The 17,508-nt window shown below is 49.7% G+C and overlaps 1 long non-coding RNA gene across 1 annotated transcript; it reads left to right on the forward strand.

The window, feature by feature from the left end:
* Positions 1-620: 620 nt before the first annotated feature.
* LOC132025149 (uncharacterized) lies at positions 621-8,908 on the forward strand. The gene is made up of 4 exons (XR_009406431.1): positions 621-702; positions 6,481-6,703; positions 7,334-7,474; positions 8,488-8,908. It is a non-coding gene; the product is annotated as an uncharacterized LOC132025149 (long non-coding RNA).
* The last annotated feature ends 8,600 nt before the right edge of the window (positions 8,909-17,508 follow it).

Raw genomic sequence — 17,508 nt, forward strand, 5'->3', positions numbered from 1 at the left:
TCCTGCTTACTGCGGGCGCAGAAATGTAAGTGAATTTGCTCGCTGGGAAACCGCAGCCTTGTGAAAATTCTCTATTTAAAAGGTGCCGGGATCTCTGATTTCCTCCTCTTATGTTCACTGAAAATCTTTACATCAAAATCATCTGTGAAACTAAGGCTTTTCTTTGAAATGCACAGAAATTTCCAGTAACTAGCATCCTCCGTTAGTGCTCAGGTTTGTCTGTGGAAGGGATTTAAGACACTAGCTAGCACCAGCTGGACTTTGGCATCTATGAAAGTCTGCATTGTCTGCCTTGGAGGGAGGTTCAGCATCTGGGGTCACCCCCCTGTCACCACCCCGTGAGGTGCCAAGTGTGAGGAAAGCCTGTGGGTCTGAGACATCTCACGGATGGACTTCGAGACACCAGTGCACATGTTTTTTTCCTTAATTATCACCTTCCCTCCCTGCAGAACCAATAAGGAAATGAAATAAGGACCGTACAGAAAGGGAAAGAATCGAGGACTATGTCCACCTTTTTTGTTTCTAAGGCCTGTTAACCCTTGTTTCTGCCTCTGACAGCAGAACCAGTGGATGGAACAAACAGCCTCCCGTGCAGGAAAGACACTAACGGTTTTTCTCCAACAGGACGGGAAGACAGCAGAAGAGCTCGCTAAATCAGAGCAGCACGAACACGTAGCAGGTCTGCTTGCAAGACTCCGAAAGGTGAGAAATTCTGTTTTTTTGGCCTGGTACTGTTTTTATGTGAAAAATTCTGTCTTTTTCCTTTTATACAATGAGTTGAACAAAATGAGGCTTTGGACACACAGGCTGTAGGAAAGGCATCTCTCCCTGACCTGTGGTTTGCATACCGTTAGCATAAATGCATCAGCTCCCTATCGGTTTCTTCTTCTGTGTTTGGACTTGGAAATCATTTGGCTTCCTTACAGTTTCTGTGCCTGGTTTCCCTCCTCCCACCGCTTCTGTAATAACAGTTCCCATAAAGTAGACAGGAAATGAGAAAGTTGACAGTTTCTTTCTTTCTTAATGTTTTGAGCTTCAAGATGTCACATGATATACTCGGGTTTAGGAAACACATTGTTGCTCTAAGGTTTAAGGAAACAGGATACAAATAAGTAAATGCAGGGGTGTCTTTCTAGCCCACATCATAGGAATGTGTATCAGGAGTCTTCGAAATAGTCACACCCTCTAAGCTAGGAACTCCGTGTCTGGCACTCTATCCTAAAGAAATGAAAAATGTAGGGAAAAAAGTTTTATGCAGAAAGATATTCACAGCAGTGTTATTTATACTACAGTTATAAAAATGAAAAACATCAGGGCAACAACAATCTGGTAAATTCTTATACAGCTATAGGATAAGCAGGTTTTGACCATTAAAATATTTTTGAAGAGGTTTTAGCCACTGGACTTTAATGCTTAATTTCTTCCTGGCTTCCAAGCAGAAGATAATATTATGTGCACATTGTAAGTTTTTTTTTTTTAAGAGCATAAAAACAAAGTGTTAACAGTGGTGTTTGAAATTTTACTAGTGTGATTCACACTTTTTGCTTTAAATGTTAATGTATTTTCTCCAAATTTTCTGTAATACTGTTGACTCTTGAACAACACAGGTTTGACTGTGAGGATTCACTTTTTTTGTTTTTTTTAAATAAGATTTTATTTATTTATTTGAGAGAGATTGAGAACAAGCAGAGGGAGGGGCATAGGGAAAGGGAGAAACAGACTCTACTGAACAGGGAGCCCCTGGGCCAGGACAGGGCTCGACCCCAGGACCCGGGAATCAGGGCCCGAGCCACCGAGCCACCGAGCAACACCCCCTCCCATCCCCGTTTAGATCCACTGGATTGATTTTGTCTGTTTCCTGTGCCCTTCATTGGGCTCAAGGCATCTGTGCTGATCCCTCCCCAGCTATGGGGAGGGGGGTCCTTCTCCGGGGCTGAGCTCACTTGCTGTGTAGTAAGCCCCTGATCTCCTTCCTGGGTTCACCAGGTCCTGCTCCATTCAGGAGCATCTCCTCGACTCCGTGTTCAGTGAGACCCGCGAGTCTGGTTCCCTCAAAGGGCCCTACACCCTGGCTTCCTGATGAGCCAGACAGGGGGGAGTTGGCTGCCATGTGTTTCTAACCACAGTCTTAAAAAAAAATCAATCAATCAGTCAATCAATCACTTTCCAAATAAGTAGCTGCTTGGAGTCTAGGGACAACCGGTACTGGCATCTGTTTCTTGAAAATGACTGAGACGTCACAGGAAGGACCTGGAGAATAGGTCAGCAGGGACATGTGGTAGGTTGTCACAGGGGCAGCAATCCCCACAGAGAAGCCAAGACAGTGGACGTGTTTGCTGTTGTAATTCATGTCACATGGCAGAGGAGAGTGCTCACAAGCCGTGAGGTCGGAGAAGGGAGAGGAAGAGGACAGTTTCGACTTAGGAGCCTCTTGTCCCCATTTCCTTCCCACGTCATTTCCTCTTTGATGTTCCCAGTGTTTCTCTGGGGGAGGGGGGCATTTTGGGGCTGGTGGGACTTCTTGACCTTGCTGGGCACGAGGACCCCAAGCAGCTCCTTTCAGTGCCTCCCCTTCCCCATTCATTGTGAAATAGAAAATATCACCTCCATGCATTTCCTGACACCCTGGGGTGAGCCATCATCTGTTCGACCCCTCATGGGATCCTAAACACATTCCTGGGGAGAAGTCTGTATCTACACAGCAGGGGGGGTGGTCTTAAATTGCCTTATCATTCCATAGGTATGCAAATGGCCTAGACTGGCAACAGAAATGCCCCATTGTTTTCACTTCTAATCAGCTGACAAGTCTAAGAACATTTTTTATTGTATTATGTTGTTACCATACAATACATCATTAGTAGTGTTCCATGATTCATTGTTTGCATGTAACAACCAGTGCTCAGAGCAATCCATGTCCTCCTTAATACCCATCACCAGGCTCACCCACCCCCCACTGCCCTCCCCTCTGAAACCCTCAGTTTGTTTCCCGGAGTCCACATGGTTGGTCTCCCCCTCCAATTTCCCCCACTTCACTTTTCCTTTGCTTCTCCTAATGGCCTCCATGTTATTAGGAACATATTTTTATTATTTTATTTTATATTTTTAAAAGATTTTATTATTTATTTGACAGAGAGAGACACAGTGAGAGAGGGAAACAAGCGGGGGGAGTGGGAGAGGGAGAAGCAGGCTCTCCGCTGAGCAGGGAGCCCAATGTGGGACTTGATCCCAGAACCCTGGAATCATGACTTGAGCTGAAGGCAGATGCTTACCGACTGAGCCACCCAGGCACCCTAGAAACATATTTTTCAAGAGGGTTTTGCTAGAGAATCTATTGGACTTCCTGTTCTATCATGATGCTAAATTTCAGGGCCAGCAGCCCTCCACAGGGTCATACTTGGAAATGGGACAGTAGGGAGAGAAAAGGGCAGTTTCTACTTAGGAGCATCTTGCGATGTGGATGATTATATGGACAGAAGCAACACTCAAGGGGTAAGGTGAGGAAACATAATAGAAATTGGCTCATAATTAGCCTGGACTGATCAGGCACCATTGGGCTGGGAATGTAAGCGAATTCCTATGACCAAACTATGAGAGCTCAATCAAGAGAGAGAGCTCTGGGTGTGCCTGGGTGGCTCAGTCGTCAGCTCCGGTCATGATCCCAGCATCCTGGGATTGAGCCCCACATCAGGCTCCCTGCTCAATGGGGAGCTGCTTCTCCTTCTCCCACTTCCCCTGCTGGTGTTCCCTCTCTCACTGTCTCTCTCTCTCTGTCAAATAAATGAATAAAATCTTTAAAAAAAGAGAGAGAGTTCTGAAGAATGAGGTCATTAAAAGGGATTTCCTAAAAAAAAAAAAAAAAAAAAAAAAAGGATTTCCTACTTTGTTTGAGGTTCTTCCAGGGAGCACATACTAGCGCTCTGACCCCTGCTGGAATGGTGAGGCACACTGTGTTCTGGGGCCTGCGGTGGGGTTTGTAGCCAGGAGAGAGAGTGGCTCAGCTTGGACCCCAGCAAGGACAATTGGGGATGTAGAGTCATGGAGCCGGTGGGTCGATGGATGGAAATTGCTAAGAGGAAACATCAAGGTGCGGGCTTCTTGCCGGACCTACTGCTTTGCCTTCTTCTCTGAGCTGGTCGCCTAAGGGCGGGCGCAGAAACAGGCAGAAGGAGGGGGGAGTTTCTTACACTCACAGGCTGAGAGAGTCCGACCAGACGGTGGTCACAGGGTGGGAGCCCATCCAAGTGAGAGAAGCAGGGAGGACCCCTGCCAAGGGATCTTATTGGAGATTAGGTGGGGTACAGCAGGAAAGGGATGAGGGGAACTCACCGGTATGTTTGAATGTCACAGGGTCCCAGTTGTGGGGCAGGTAGGAAGCTTGTCTAGGGCCCCCTTTTCATACTGGTGGCTGGGATAGTGACTCGAACATGACAGGAACATGGTGACATGATTTTCAAAAGTAAGGGACAGAGCTCAGTAAAGATATCTATACCGATATATATATTCTTTTATCAATTTATTAAAAAGTTACATTCTTGGAAATATTAGCATGTATTAAACCATGTTCTCCCCCAAACCATCGTTCTATGTAAAATGCAGGTGTCCTAAGCCTAGATAATCAAGAACTGGTTGTTCTCCTGCATAATGCTCAGCAGACACTCAGAAGTCAGGCGGCTTCAGGAGAATTCCAGGTGCTGGGACCTTGTATGAACATAGGGGCACAGGTCCTACCCACTTCCCCCAACTCCCTTCTCAATGTGAAAGCCGCTACCCATTTCCACCACGCCCGCTAGGGGGCAGTGTTGTGGCGTGGAGAAGGAAAGTCCCTATCCCACACAGAGAGGGGCGGGGGCGAGGGGGTGGGGTGGGTAGGACAGGGAACCCTCAGCAGAGCTGTGTCTAGCAGGTAAGCTTGCTGGGTGGTGGAGAAAGCCACAATGGCTCAGTGGGAGGACAGCAGCAGGAAACCTCCTTCCCCAGGTTTGGAAGTGGGCACAGTGTCTGCCAGACCTCAGGTCCCAGGAGACCAAGAGCGGGCAGTTTCCTCCCAGAGGCTCCTGCCGGGTCCCCCTGAGTCCTGTCATTTCTCGCACACCTCTCTGTTGAGCATCTCCCTGCCAGGTGCTGGGGACACGGTCTCTGCCCTCAAGTTGGCTCCCAGTCGAGAAGGGGAGAGCGTCCCACATCACCCTACAGTCTGGTGGAGTCACAATGGAGAACCGCACCTGGGCCAGAGCCTCCCGGGGAAGAATGTTCCTGAAGGGATCCCAGCAGGAGGTGTCCCCTGGATGCCGGACGTCAATAGGTTAGAGAGTGGGACCATTCTGGGTCGGGGAAGGAATTCCCCTGAGGCTGTACCCCACAGCTCCAGTGGGCCCCTGTTCTGGAGCCATGCTCACTCTGGGAGTGGATAACGAGGCTGCCTGTGAGGCCGGATGGAGTCAAGGGCACGGGAGTGACGCCTCACTGTGCAGCCTCGAGGTGAGCTTTCTGGGTGCCCAGAGCCCCTGTCCATACTGTCCCTGCAGAAGCACTCTTGCCGTGTTTGGTGTCAGTGTTTACATACCTGTGGGTCCCCAGGACACAGATATGGGCCGGGTCTGGACCTTCCTATTCCCTGCACTGTGTGGAGCCCATGGGGGCCTCTGTAAATGCTGACGAGTGAGGGAGTGAGTGAGTCTGTGAGTTCTCCTGCTTCTCCCTGCAGGGATGAGAGATTGGACAGGCGCAAGGCTATCAGGGCCCCACACCGCCACCGTATTTGTCTTTGTACCTAGTGATGCCCTCCTTCTCAGCATCTGGTACAGTCACAGTGCCGGGGAAGCAGGACCCCTCCACGCAGAGAGCAGCAGATGGCCCTGGCCAGGCAGACAGGCCAACCCTGCTTCTTCTGGTAGGTAATCAGTGACCTCATAGGAGTTGCTCCAACCAATTCCTTGTGCACCAAAATGCCACGGACCTGGGCACAGAGAGCAGATGGGTAGTTTTCAGGGACTGGATGGGAGGGAGGAGTGACTGCTGATGGGCTCAGCTTCCTTACATCATGGAATGTTCCAGAACCAGAGAGCCGGGCTGGTTGCACACATCATACATGTAGTAACACCTCGGAGCTTCAGTTCTCTTTAAAATGGCTGAAACAGGGAATTGTATGTTACTTGCACTTTACGTGAATTTTTTTGTGGCTACAATGGGACACCACGAAACCTCTGTGCACCATGGGTAAGAATCATGGACCAGATACGAACTTCCAGTTAGAAAATGAGTGCCGGGATGTACTGTACACGACAGGACCACAGTTACTAACACTGCATGGCACGTGTGAAAGTTCCTAAGACAGTGGCTCTTAAAACTTCTCCTCACAAAGAAATCCCGATCGAGAAGGACAGGGCGAGGGGGTTCCAAAGTGGGAGCATCCACGCTGGCAATTTGCTCAGAGCCTTCTCTTGTTCTGTGACTAACTGGCTCCCCTGCACCTGTGTTTAGGACGCTCACCGGGGACTCTTCATCCAGCAGCTGCGACCCACGCAGAACCTCCAATCCAGGATCAAACTGAAGCTGTTTGGCCACTCGGGCTCCGGGAAAACCACACTGGTGGAATTGCTCAAGTGTGGGCTGCTGAGAAGCTTCTTCCAGAGACGCCGGCCCAGACTGTCCTCTGCCAGCTCCACCAGGTTCCCGCCCTCCCCGCTGGCGTCCAAGCCCGCAGGTAGGAGCCTCCACCCTGGCTCCTGTCTCTGTGCGAGGTGCTGGTTTTTGTGCTGTCCCGTGTCAAGGTCTAGGGTGACTAGCGGCTTTGTGTTGGTTCCCTGGCCCGTGGTGACCGGATCTCACTGCCCTGTTGGTTCTAGGTGTCTAGCCCAGCTTTGGGTCCTGTGTGCACTTGCTTCTTGGCCTGTGCTCCCAGATTGCCCAGGAATAGCAAGGCCAGGGCCTTCCCAAAATCACGGTCACAGGCACAGAGGTCCAAACGGCAAATGTGCCAATCACAGAATGGTGTCGTGTTCTAATTTGGGAAGCAGTCCTTGGAGACACACTGAGCTTGGACGAACACAGGTTTCAGGTTGCACAGATCCAATACTGGCCACAGAATAGGCCCTTCCCCTTAGGCTTTCTTCTTGGAAGAAAGAAGCTGGGCACACCCAGTGGAGAGCAGCAGCATTGGGTTCCCGGGGAAGCTCCACTCCCAGGCATATCAACGCTGGTTGGTGGTTTTGAAAGGCTCCTTAATGATGTCATGGGTTGTCCGTCCACTCACATGAAGCCTGACCGGGAGGGGGGCTTTGCTGTGCTCCCCCTCCGTCTGCAGACACGGCTGTGGGGGGATTCTCACCCATAGGCGAGAAGCACCCACAGGCAAGAAGTGCAGGGTGGCCTGTGGATGCCTGAGAAGCACCCACAGGAGGCATGACGGAACTGTACCACTTGAGATGCTATTTCTCCTAAGTGCTCTGGAGTGAGGGAATTCCATTTTGCACAGGTAAGAACAGAGGCCTTCATTTAAATACGGAATTAAAAAAAAAAAAAAGGAATAGAGATCTTCAAAGAGTTTCCCACACAATGTCAGTTTTGAAGTTTTGGGCTTCAGATGCATTTCTGTATGTGATATGACAAAGGTGTCCTATGCCTCCTTCAGGTTGAAAACAAATGTTTTGAAACTTGAAGTTTTTTCTGTGTAACTCCTGTCTCTGTAAGGAGAGATGTCTGGAGAGCACTTGTTGTGTTGGGGGACAGTTGACTGAGATTTACATGCCCCTTTCAGTTTTTTTTTTTTCCTGAGCACAGGAATAGAAAAAACTTGGGGAAGAAATATCTGCCAAAATGAATTTCTAATTAGAAAGATTATCATGCCGTCAACGTACATTTCTAATTCTTACCGAGCATTAGCTGTGTGCCAGGAACTGGGTAAAATGTGGTACATGTGACACCTAGTTTAAACCACATGTTTTCCATTTTCCACTGTAATCTTGATCCAGTTTGGGGATGTAAAACGGGTTACACCTTTTCCAGAGCCAGTAGTGTTCCCCGTTTAATGGTTAGCTTCACCATCTGTGTGGACCAGCCTGTGTTGTGGATAGTGAAGGGTCAGCTTTCCTGGCAGAATTCCGTATCACCCCTAGAGGGAGCCAGCTCTCCGTTGCTGTGGAGTAAACTCCCTCCAGACTGAGCCACTGCGGAGTGTGTGTGTGTGTGTGTGTGTGTGTGTGTGTGTGTGTGTGAGAGAGAGAGAGAGAGAGAGAGAGAGGGAAAGAGAGACAGAGACACAAGGCAGGGGTGGAGAGTTAGGGCGGACAGACCGAGACAGAGAGATCTATTTAGAGCTCTGATCTGGAATTTTCCTCAGTCCTCATTTGGTATGAAGGTTATGACCCCCAAGCCCAGGAGCTGAACCAGCCACACGTCAAGTGACATGTAGGTTCCTGAGTAGGTGAGATTTTATCTCCTTCTCAACCCTCATCCCTGAGAAGTAATATCTCCGTTCATCTTCCACAGGTGGAAGAATCTGGAAGTAGATTCTTGATAAACTGTGGCTCAGGAAGGCCATGTTATCAGCCAGGGTCACGAGTGTGGCGGCGTCCTTCAGCCAGAGCTGAGAGAGACTGGGTCATGGGACTCAGTGACGGAAGATTCTGGCAGGACCATGTCCGCTCTGGACCCAGAGAAGCCTCGCCAGCCACGGTCAGCACAGAAACACAGCGGGTCCCCTAGGGAGGCTGCTTCTCCCATTCTCTTGACCACCCCTGGTTCAGAGCTGCATATCCAGGCTGAACACGCAGATTTCTGTCAGGATAGCAGGTTGGTGGGGCTCGGCTTCCCTGACAGGACTGTTAGGAGGCAAATACTGCCCTCTCTTGTGTCCCATGTGAGTCCATTCCAGAATTCTCCTGGTCTCCCAGCATCCCTGAGGACGCTGGCTTTGCTACCAGAAGGAGCCGAACTGTACTCCATTCTCCGGGGAGCGGACAGCCTTGTTCTCTCAGGAGGCAGAGCTCTGCTCTCCTTGGTCACTTGTGTAAAAGGAAATCCCCTCAGGGATTCATAAGACTGAAGAAAGTGACAAATGCAGGAAAGACAGGAGAGAAGACCCAGGGGACACCAAAAGGATGTCCAGCGGGCAAAGTGGCTGGTCTCTGGGGAAACCAAGTAAAACCTGGAAGCCGGAAAGCGTGGAAAGTGGTGTGTGAGGTTGACATGGTCTGTGCTGACCTGGATCCGGGTCCCGCACACATGTCGTCTCACTGGATTCTCACGTCGTTTTGAGGTTGTGTCATAACCCACTTCAGAGAGAAAGAAGTGGGGGCTCAGAGACATAATGTGTCTGCCTCAGGCAGAGGCTGAAACCCGGGGCCTGGGCGCGGTGTGTTGTGTGCAGGAGCGGGTGTGGGGGAGGAAAATAGGATTAGCTGCCGACATTCACACCTCAGAAGATTCCACTAAAAACTTGAATAATGGGTTTCTTGTGGAAAATTGGGAACTTCAGCTACATGGGGGTCACATTACTGCCTGAGGCTGGTCAGCGAGGAGGAGGGTGGCTGCCTCAGACAGAGGGGCACCTCCTGTCTTTCAACCCCCTGCCCCCAGCCCCTCACCCAGAGTCCCATAGACCAGGACAGAGAAACTGGCTACTACCTACATGTGTGAAATTTTGTCCTGTGACAGAAATGACATTTCAGGAAGGCATTGGAGTGTGTGACCATGGACTAAGGTACCCCAGTCTACCTACCCCAGAGGTGGAATTCAGTCCCATATCTGAGGCCCAGAGCCCAGTGGTCTCCCAGAGGGTCTAGATAAGCAGGGGTTGGATGGGAAACCCCTCAGGGGTCCATGTGGCTTCATGCCCAGGGGGTCGGTCTGCCCCAAGGGACAGGGAGAGTCTCCCTCCAAACAGTCCCTGGAAGTGACAAGACCCACCTGCAGGTAACTGTAGATCTGCCTGAGGTCAGGGAAGAGCCAGAAGCTGTGTCTGCAGGCCGTGTAACAAGCACAGCCTGGACCTGGAGTAGGGGCGGCTGGAGACAGCTGCACGTGGAGCCCGAAGCCTGCCCCTCCCAGGGCGGCCAGGGAGCAGTATCAGGGCAGTCGTCAGAAAGGCAGACTACGGTGCACATAGGAGGTGCCATGAGAGCCTCCTTGGGTAGACAGGATCCATGGGGCCAAGGTGGCTTCCAAGAAATGTCTGAATCCAGCTCTGTCAGTGCACAGAGGCTCTGCTATGCCTGGGGGGCCATGCTCTGCTCCCTCCCAGGCCACACCCCTGGTCCGCACAAGCCCTGTGAGAAGGGCCAGGCCTGTTTCCTTTCCCTGGGAGAGAGACCCCCGTGGGCACCACAGATCACTCAGACTTAGACGCCTGGCCCTTGGCGCTGTTGGCTCCTGAAGGTGCAGGGGGAGAAGGGCCGAGCCACCGGGCAGGACGCAGGAGCGGGGGCACGTGTGGATCCCGGCTGCTCCGTGTGCACCTGCTCGGGGCCCCTGGGTCTTCCCCACTGAGCTGGTCTGGTGGCCACACCCAGACTCGCTCTGCGGCCAGCGGAGGGTCTGGCTGTGGCCTTGTGGGGCTGCAGCAGGAAGGACATACCCAGAGCAGAGGGGGAGCAGGTGTCCAGGAGGAGCCTGCAGGGGAGGCGGCCTGCGGTCCCCACAGAGGAGCCCCGGGGGCGCTCTGTCTCTGCTCAGCGTGCCCAGGGGGCTGCTCCACCGGGCCTGCCGCTTCCCACCACTAGGGGTCAGCAGTTAGCAACGATGAACGGTTTCCCTCTGGTGCCTCTGTCTCCGTGTGAAATTATCATTTTTATGATACTGGACACAAACGCTGTCCTAACGAGAACTCAGTGAGGTTCAGGAGTGCCTGCCAAATTCTGTCTGTTCTGCCTGGGACAAGCTGGCCTGCTGGTGGGTAGAATCTCTTCGCGGTCAGCCTGACACAATCTCACGGCCCAGAGTGGGACAGCTTCATCAACCTCATTTAGGGTCCTGGTGGGGACGTTAATGGAAGGACAGTGTCATGGGCACAGTCAGGGGAGCATCGCAGAGACGGTGAAGTGTTCAAGGCCTGGGACAGAAGGAAGCCATTCCCTCCCCTGGGGCAGAAAGACCAAAGGAAGATACTCTGTTCCTGAAAAAGCTGGAGCCCCGGGGTGAAGCTGCTGGGGGTGGGGGGCGGGGGGATGTGTCTGAGTCACAGACATGCAGCTGCTGTCAGAGAATAGAAGGGAGCGAAGAGGAAGTTCATAGTACCTGGGCCTTCTCCCCTCAGCCTGTCCAGTGCCTCCCCTTGGCTGACCCCAACCAGAAGCGAAGTGACAGGGGCGCCTCAGAGATGCAGTCCCCAGGGTCCGCCTCTGGCACTGAGGTGTGGGAGGTGCAGCGGACAGGAAGAATCAGGGCAGCACCCCTGACCCACACGTGGGGGGCCCACGAAGCCAGCCTGAAGCAGCAGGAGGTGGGGACAAGAGTGTCCCAGGAAGGGACAAGGCGCGGGCCAGGCTGCTGGGGAGGAGACACAGAAGCTGCCCTGTTCTCACCGCCTCCTGTCCACCTGCAGTGTCCTGAAGTACCTTGCTCCTTCCTGATAATTTTCCCGGAATTCCTCACTTTTTAATCAGTTATTTAAAAAAACTACTATATTGATTGTCCTTTCTTTTAAAAAGCACGCATTTATCCAAAATATGTATTTCTTTTTCTCTTGTCCCTGTTAGACCACGTCTTCAGCTTACCTATTTGGTATTTGTAGGAAGGACTCCCATGCACGGACTCCCACTGTATCCCTCATAAACAGACAACATGTGAGTGCCTTTGCAGAAGAGGGTGTGTCTGAGAGCAGCCGGGTCAGCCAGGAGCTGTCGCCAGGAGACGCCTCCTCTCTGTCCCTTGCTGTCTGCTGATCACCGCTGGAGGTGCTGCGTTCTGAGCTGGTTTGTCCCCCAGTAGTTTTTGTGTTTCACTTGGCAAGGAAAGGGGAGGAAGGAACCCTCTTCTGAGTCATTTCACGGCTGGTGGTTTTTTCACAGAAAGACGTGTCTTTGTTGCTCTTGTTTAAACGTCGGCGTGCAGGTCCACACGGCACCTGCCCATGGTTCCCTTGCCTCATTCCTGAGCATCTCAGGTAGAAGGTGACACAGCTGCAGGTGAGGAAGGCCTGTGGGAGAACTCGGAAGACCCCTACCCCGTGGCGTGTGGCAGTCTGTTGTCATCGGTGCACAGCGGACGATTTTCACATCTAGCTCCTGGTTCCGTAACCTTGTGTACTTGAAGTCCAACAAGATGAAGGAAGTCAGTTTCCTTGCAGTGATTTTAAGTTGTGATGGAGTTTTAAGTTGATATGAGGGAACGTGTCCTAATTCTTCTGTCCTGGGAAGCATGTAATGTTAATGTTCCATTCCATGTGTGTATATGTGTATATATATATAAATATGCAGTATGTATATACATATATATGAATACAGGTATTTTTACTTAATCTATAAAATGTAGTAAAAAGATGTTGGTTTCTCACTTCTCTCTTTTCTCTTTTTTTTCTTTTCCCTCTTTTTAGTATAAATAAACTATTGCTTGTTGCATTCGATTGTTGGTCTTTCATTCAAAAGGGATCGTTTATCTCTGTTTTATTTTCACCCCGCGGTACCCACAGAGCGGACAAACCACACTGAAGTCCAGAAAGTCAGTCAACCTGAACCCCCGTATGGACACACCCACCTTATTTGGGAGGCGTTGTGACTAAAACTGGGAATGGTACAGGGAGATGGGAAGAGCCCAGAGGGTTTTCACCTTTGTTGTCACTCAAAGAAGGGAGACCCTTCCCTTGTCCTTGCCTGACCCAAACACAGGCGGAATCCTGGAGTCCTGGCGCGGGCACTCGGGGAGATTGGTCCATACAGATGTGCGGAGAACAGCCCACAGAAGCGAGAGAAAACCTACACTATCTCCTGTCCAGATTGGGGAACAGAGGCATAAGGTGGAAATGTAGGTCATTGCTGTGTTGGTAGTTCATTGAAATATTGAAGTTGCCTCCTGGCTCCTAAGGCAGTCAGTCAGCTCTGTGGTTTCCTGGAACAGAAATGGGAATTCTTTGTTGCATTCTAGAAATACTTCATATTGAAACTATTGTAGAATTGTTTTTACTTTTTAAATATCCTACATTCTAGATCAATCAGCTCAAGTTGTTTTAATGCTGGGAAATATGAATTAAATAGAAACCATGAAAAAAAATCATTTTTCAAGAGGGGAAAACTGACTTTAGCCTCAAGTGGGAAATTTCTTGCCCAAGATGTCAGTCTCTAAAATATATGGCTAAGATAGTTTCAGTGTCGTTGGTGATCAATTATTGATGACTTTCTAGAAAGGATTTTGAACATTTCTAGAATGCTTTTTGGATGTTTCATTTAGCCACTCTGGACAGAATTGCTAAATCACTAGGGAGCATAAATGAGTTGGTCAGATGGAGGAGGTCGATGGCAGTGCAAAGACCCAGCAGTGACCTTCAGGTTTGTGTCAGAGTGAGAAGACCCCACTCACATGCCTTCCCACCAGACCCCATACCATGGGAGAGAGGACCTGACCTTCCTCCCGCAGGTCAGAGTGGTTAGTAATCAAGACAGAAGAGCAGAATGCCTTCCTGCCTCTCACTCCAATGGCTCACCCACAAATAGAAGCCCCAAATGGTGTGAGCTTGTTCTGAAATTAGGAGCCGTCCCAGCTGAATATTTTGTCTGGAAACATTTGTTGACATAACTCACTCAAGGGCCTGGGCACTGCTTCCTCCGTAGGGATATGGTTCCTATGTAAATGGGACCCTGCTTGAAGGGAACTAAAGGGATAAGAGGGGACATGATGATGTCGTGAATGTCCCAGTGTAGCTCTGGGCAAATTTGGGCTGGACTATGGGTCTGGTTGTTCTAGCTAAACAAATAGCCTTCTCATCACTGACAGAAGCAGAAACAGGTACTAAGCATTAGCCTCATGCTGAGGCCTTCAGTCACTGGACTGATTCTGGAAGAACATGATATTAGCAGCATCACATTCCCATGAGCTCAATATTCTAAGGCTGTGGGTTTTCTTTTCCTCTTCTGCATTTTTATTTTTTATTTTTATTTTAAAATTTTTTTGACATAATGTTCAGCGATTGACTAGTTGAATATAACACCCAGTGCTCATCATTTCGATGTTGTGTTATCGCCAGTAGATTTTGTTACAATTCCTCCACATGTGCGGGATCTTCTCTAGAGTAGGCAAAAAGCCGAGGTTCTAAGGAACAAAGAACATCAACACCAAACAGTCCTACAAGTGTTGGGCATGGTTGGAAATGAGTCCCCTAAGGGCTAGTGCCCCAGCATGTGGAGTGTTGTCTGGGCAGGTCAGACGTGCACTCCATTTCTTCAGATTCTGGGTTTGGATAATGCCCTTAATTCCCCCTTCCCAGATTCAGTATGGTTGTCATCATGCTTATTGAGTTTCAGCTCTTCTGATCTTGGAGTATTACCGACCACAGAGCTGACAAACATCACAGTGCTTGTTCTGGCAGGTAGCAAAACGGCTCACCACTAACTGCACGTGATTGTCTCCAGGTGGCAGCAACATCTCCCCTAGGTTGGGTTCCAGAGGCTGCAACAGGAACTCCCACCAAAATACAACCTGGTGGCTGATTCAGGCCCACAGAATGGAGCACCCAGTTCTTCCAGCTCTGGAGCCAACATCCCCAAGGCTACTTGACTGATTCCTCAACAAGCAACAGGGTCATGGGCCGCCATGATGGCTGTGTTCCCAACAGCTGAGGGGTCAGGGTCCAGCTTCTGAGATTTGCAGCCAGGCAAGTGCTACAGACATATCTCCTCTCCCTGTCGCTCTGCTTCTCTGTGCTGGGAAAGGAAGAACCATTTTTGCTTTTCTCTGACATTCTCAAGCCCCCCCCCCCGCCCCCGCCATGGAATATCTAAGATGTTCCAAGGAGCCCCTCCAAGTCCTACACCCTTCAAATCTAGAACTAAGGCCAGTGTTTGTATCAATAACCAGGAAGTGAGTACTAAACACAACAGGGACAATCTTCCAGGGGAGGGAAGCAAATAAGAAAACTAGAGGGGGTGGGAATGAGAAGCCAATTGTCAGGGACTGCCTCCGGCTGGGAAAGTCCCCACCATTACAAGAAGGCTCTTGGCTCACTGCCAGCAAAATATGCTGCAAGTATACAATGAACTTTCTGGTGAAGCCCGCCTAAAGGAGGACATAGTTATTGGCTGTATCAAATTTAATCAGCATAGTAACAGGACTCTCATTGGCTCTCCCCATTGCTTGGCCCCTTATTGGTCACCCTGCTGTATATAAGCTAAGGAAGTTGATTAAATAAACGGAAATGAAGCATTAACACCATACCAGGCTCATTGTCGTCCTTGCGGGCTGAGGGCGACAAATGGTGCTGAGACCCGTGAAATATTAAGAAAAATAGAAAAACCTTGCAATGGAGAAGTCCGCAGGTAAGCGGGGAAGGGACCACGATCAAAGTGGTGGGAATCTTGTACAAGACCACAATAAGAAGCGGGGCGGCCCTAGAGCCGGGATTTAGCAGTGAGTATACACCGAACAGCCATTAGGTTGGGATTCTAATTATGGGATCTGGACTGTCAAAGTCGAGGTTAGAGGGTTCCCTAAAGGACCTTCTAAAGGCCAATGGCATGCCATTAAAAACGAAAACTGCTAGGACATTCTTGAATACAGTTGAGACAGTGGCGCCTTGGTTTCTGGACGAGGGCTTGCTAAATATCCCCCAATGGGACCAGTTAGGTGAGGATTTTAAGAAGAGGGATAAAAATAAACCATTGCCGCAGGGAACGTTAGTTATATGGACTCTAGTCAGAGGGTGCCTGGGAGGATATAAGCCGAAATGTGATTCAGTTATTCAGGAGGGCGCTGAGGCACTCGAGGAAGTGAAAGAAGAACGCTCATCTCTTGCTTCGGAAAGGGGTAGTTCTAGCGAAGGAGTAGTTCTAGCAAAGGGGAAGAAGAAATGTCGGGGGAGGAGCTAGAGTGGAAGTTCAAATTAAAACCAGACCCTCCCTGTTCAGCAGTGACCCCTAATGCTCCGCCTCCTTACAATCCCCTGGCGGGGGAGATAACATGTAAATGTCATCCCTCTGCTTATGAGGATTGGAAGACCGCGTGGAGGGGGGCCAATAGCAGCTCGATTTTCCCAGTTCTAGAGGACCAAAATCATCAACGGTATCACCAGCCCTTGGACTTTAAATTAGTTAAACAATTAAAGGAAGCGGTCATGCAGTATGGCCCTCAGGCAGCATTTACTATTTCTCTAGTGGAGTCCATAACAGGCATGAATTTAATCCCCGAAGATTGGGGGAATTTAGCAAGGGCAGCCCTCTCTGGAGGGCAATATTTGGTCTGGAAGACAGCATGGCAAGAGCATTCCCAGGATGTTGCATGGCGTAATGCCGCGGCAGGCAATCCACAATGGAATCTGGATATGCTTATGGGCATGGGGCCATACATTGGTAAACATGACCAACTGCAATACAACCCTGCCGTATACATGCAGATTGCGGCTGCTGCTACCAAAGCATGGAAAACCCTCCAGGGCAGTGGGGACTTGCAGGGTCAAACTATCTAAGGTGATACAAGGACCAAATGAAGCATATGCTGATTTTGTTGCAAGATTAATGCAAACAGCTGGGAGAGTATTTGGGGATGTTGACACAGCCATGCCTCTAATTAAACAACTGGCCTATGAGCAAGCCAATAAATGGTGTAAAGAGGCCCTTAGGCCATGGAAGGCTAAAGATTTAAGCACATACATCAAGGTATGCAGGAATATTAATGACAGTGTTATTCAAGGACAAGTACTTGCTTCAGCCATTACTCAAGGCCTTCAGGGCATTCAGCTACCCCAACGTAAGGGTGCTAAAGGAAATTCTGGGGAATGCTACAAATGTGGAGCTCAGGGGCACTTTAAGGGAGAATGTCCTGACAGCAAGGGTCCCCCAACAGTAAAGCAACCTGGCATATGTCCTAGATGTGGCAAGGGTACACAATGGGCGAATGAATGTCGCTCAGTAAGATATTCAAGGCAATCGCACTGCAGACATGTTAACCAAAGAGCAATTTATCTTCACTTTAATGGAAAATATTCAACAAGCAAAACAATTTCACAAGCTATTTCATGTTAATGCTTTTACTCTCAGACTTAAATTCAACATAACTAAAGCTCAAGCCAGGGACATTGTAGTCTCTTGCAAAAACCGTGTTACCCTCTTGCCATCCCCCTCTTTAGGAATTAACCCACAAGACCTGTTACCCAACCATATATGGCAAATGGATGTTACTCACATCCCTGAATTTGGCAAACTAAAATATGTGCATGTTTCCATGGACACATGTTCTGGTGTCATATTCGCCTCTATCCATGCTGGGGAAAATCCAAAGATGTTATTCCCCACTGCCTTCAAGCCTTCGCCGCTTGGGGTAAACCTCGACAAATAAAAACAGACAATGGACCTGCATACACCTCACAAG

Source organism: Mustela nigripes, chromosome 9, assembly GCF_022355385.1.
Source record: "Mustela nigripes isolate SB6536 chromosome 9, MUSNIG.SB6536, whole genome shotgun sequence".
Lineage (NCBI taxonomy): Eukaryota > Metazoa > Chordata > Mammalia > Carnivora > Mustelidae > Mustela > Mustela nigripes.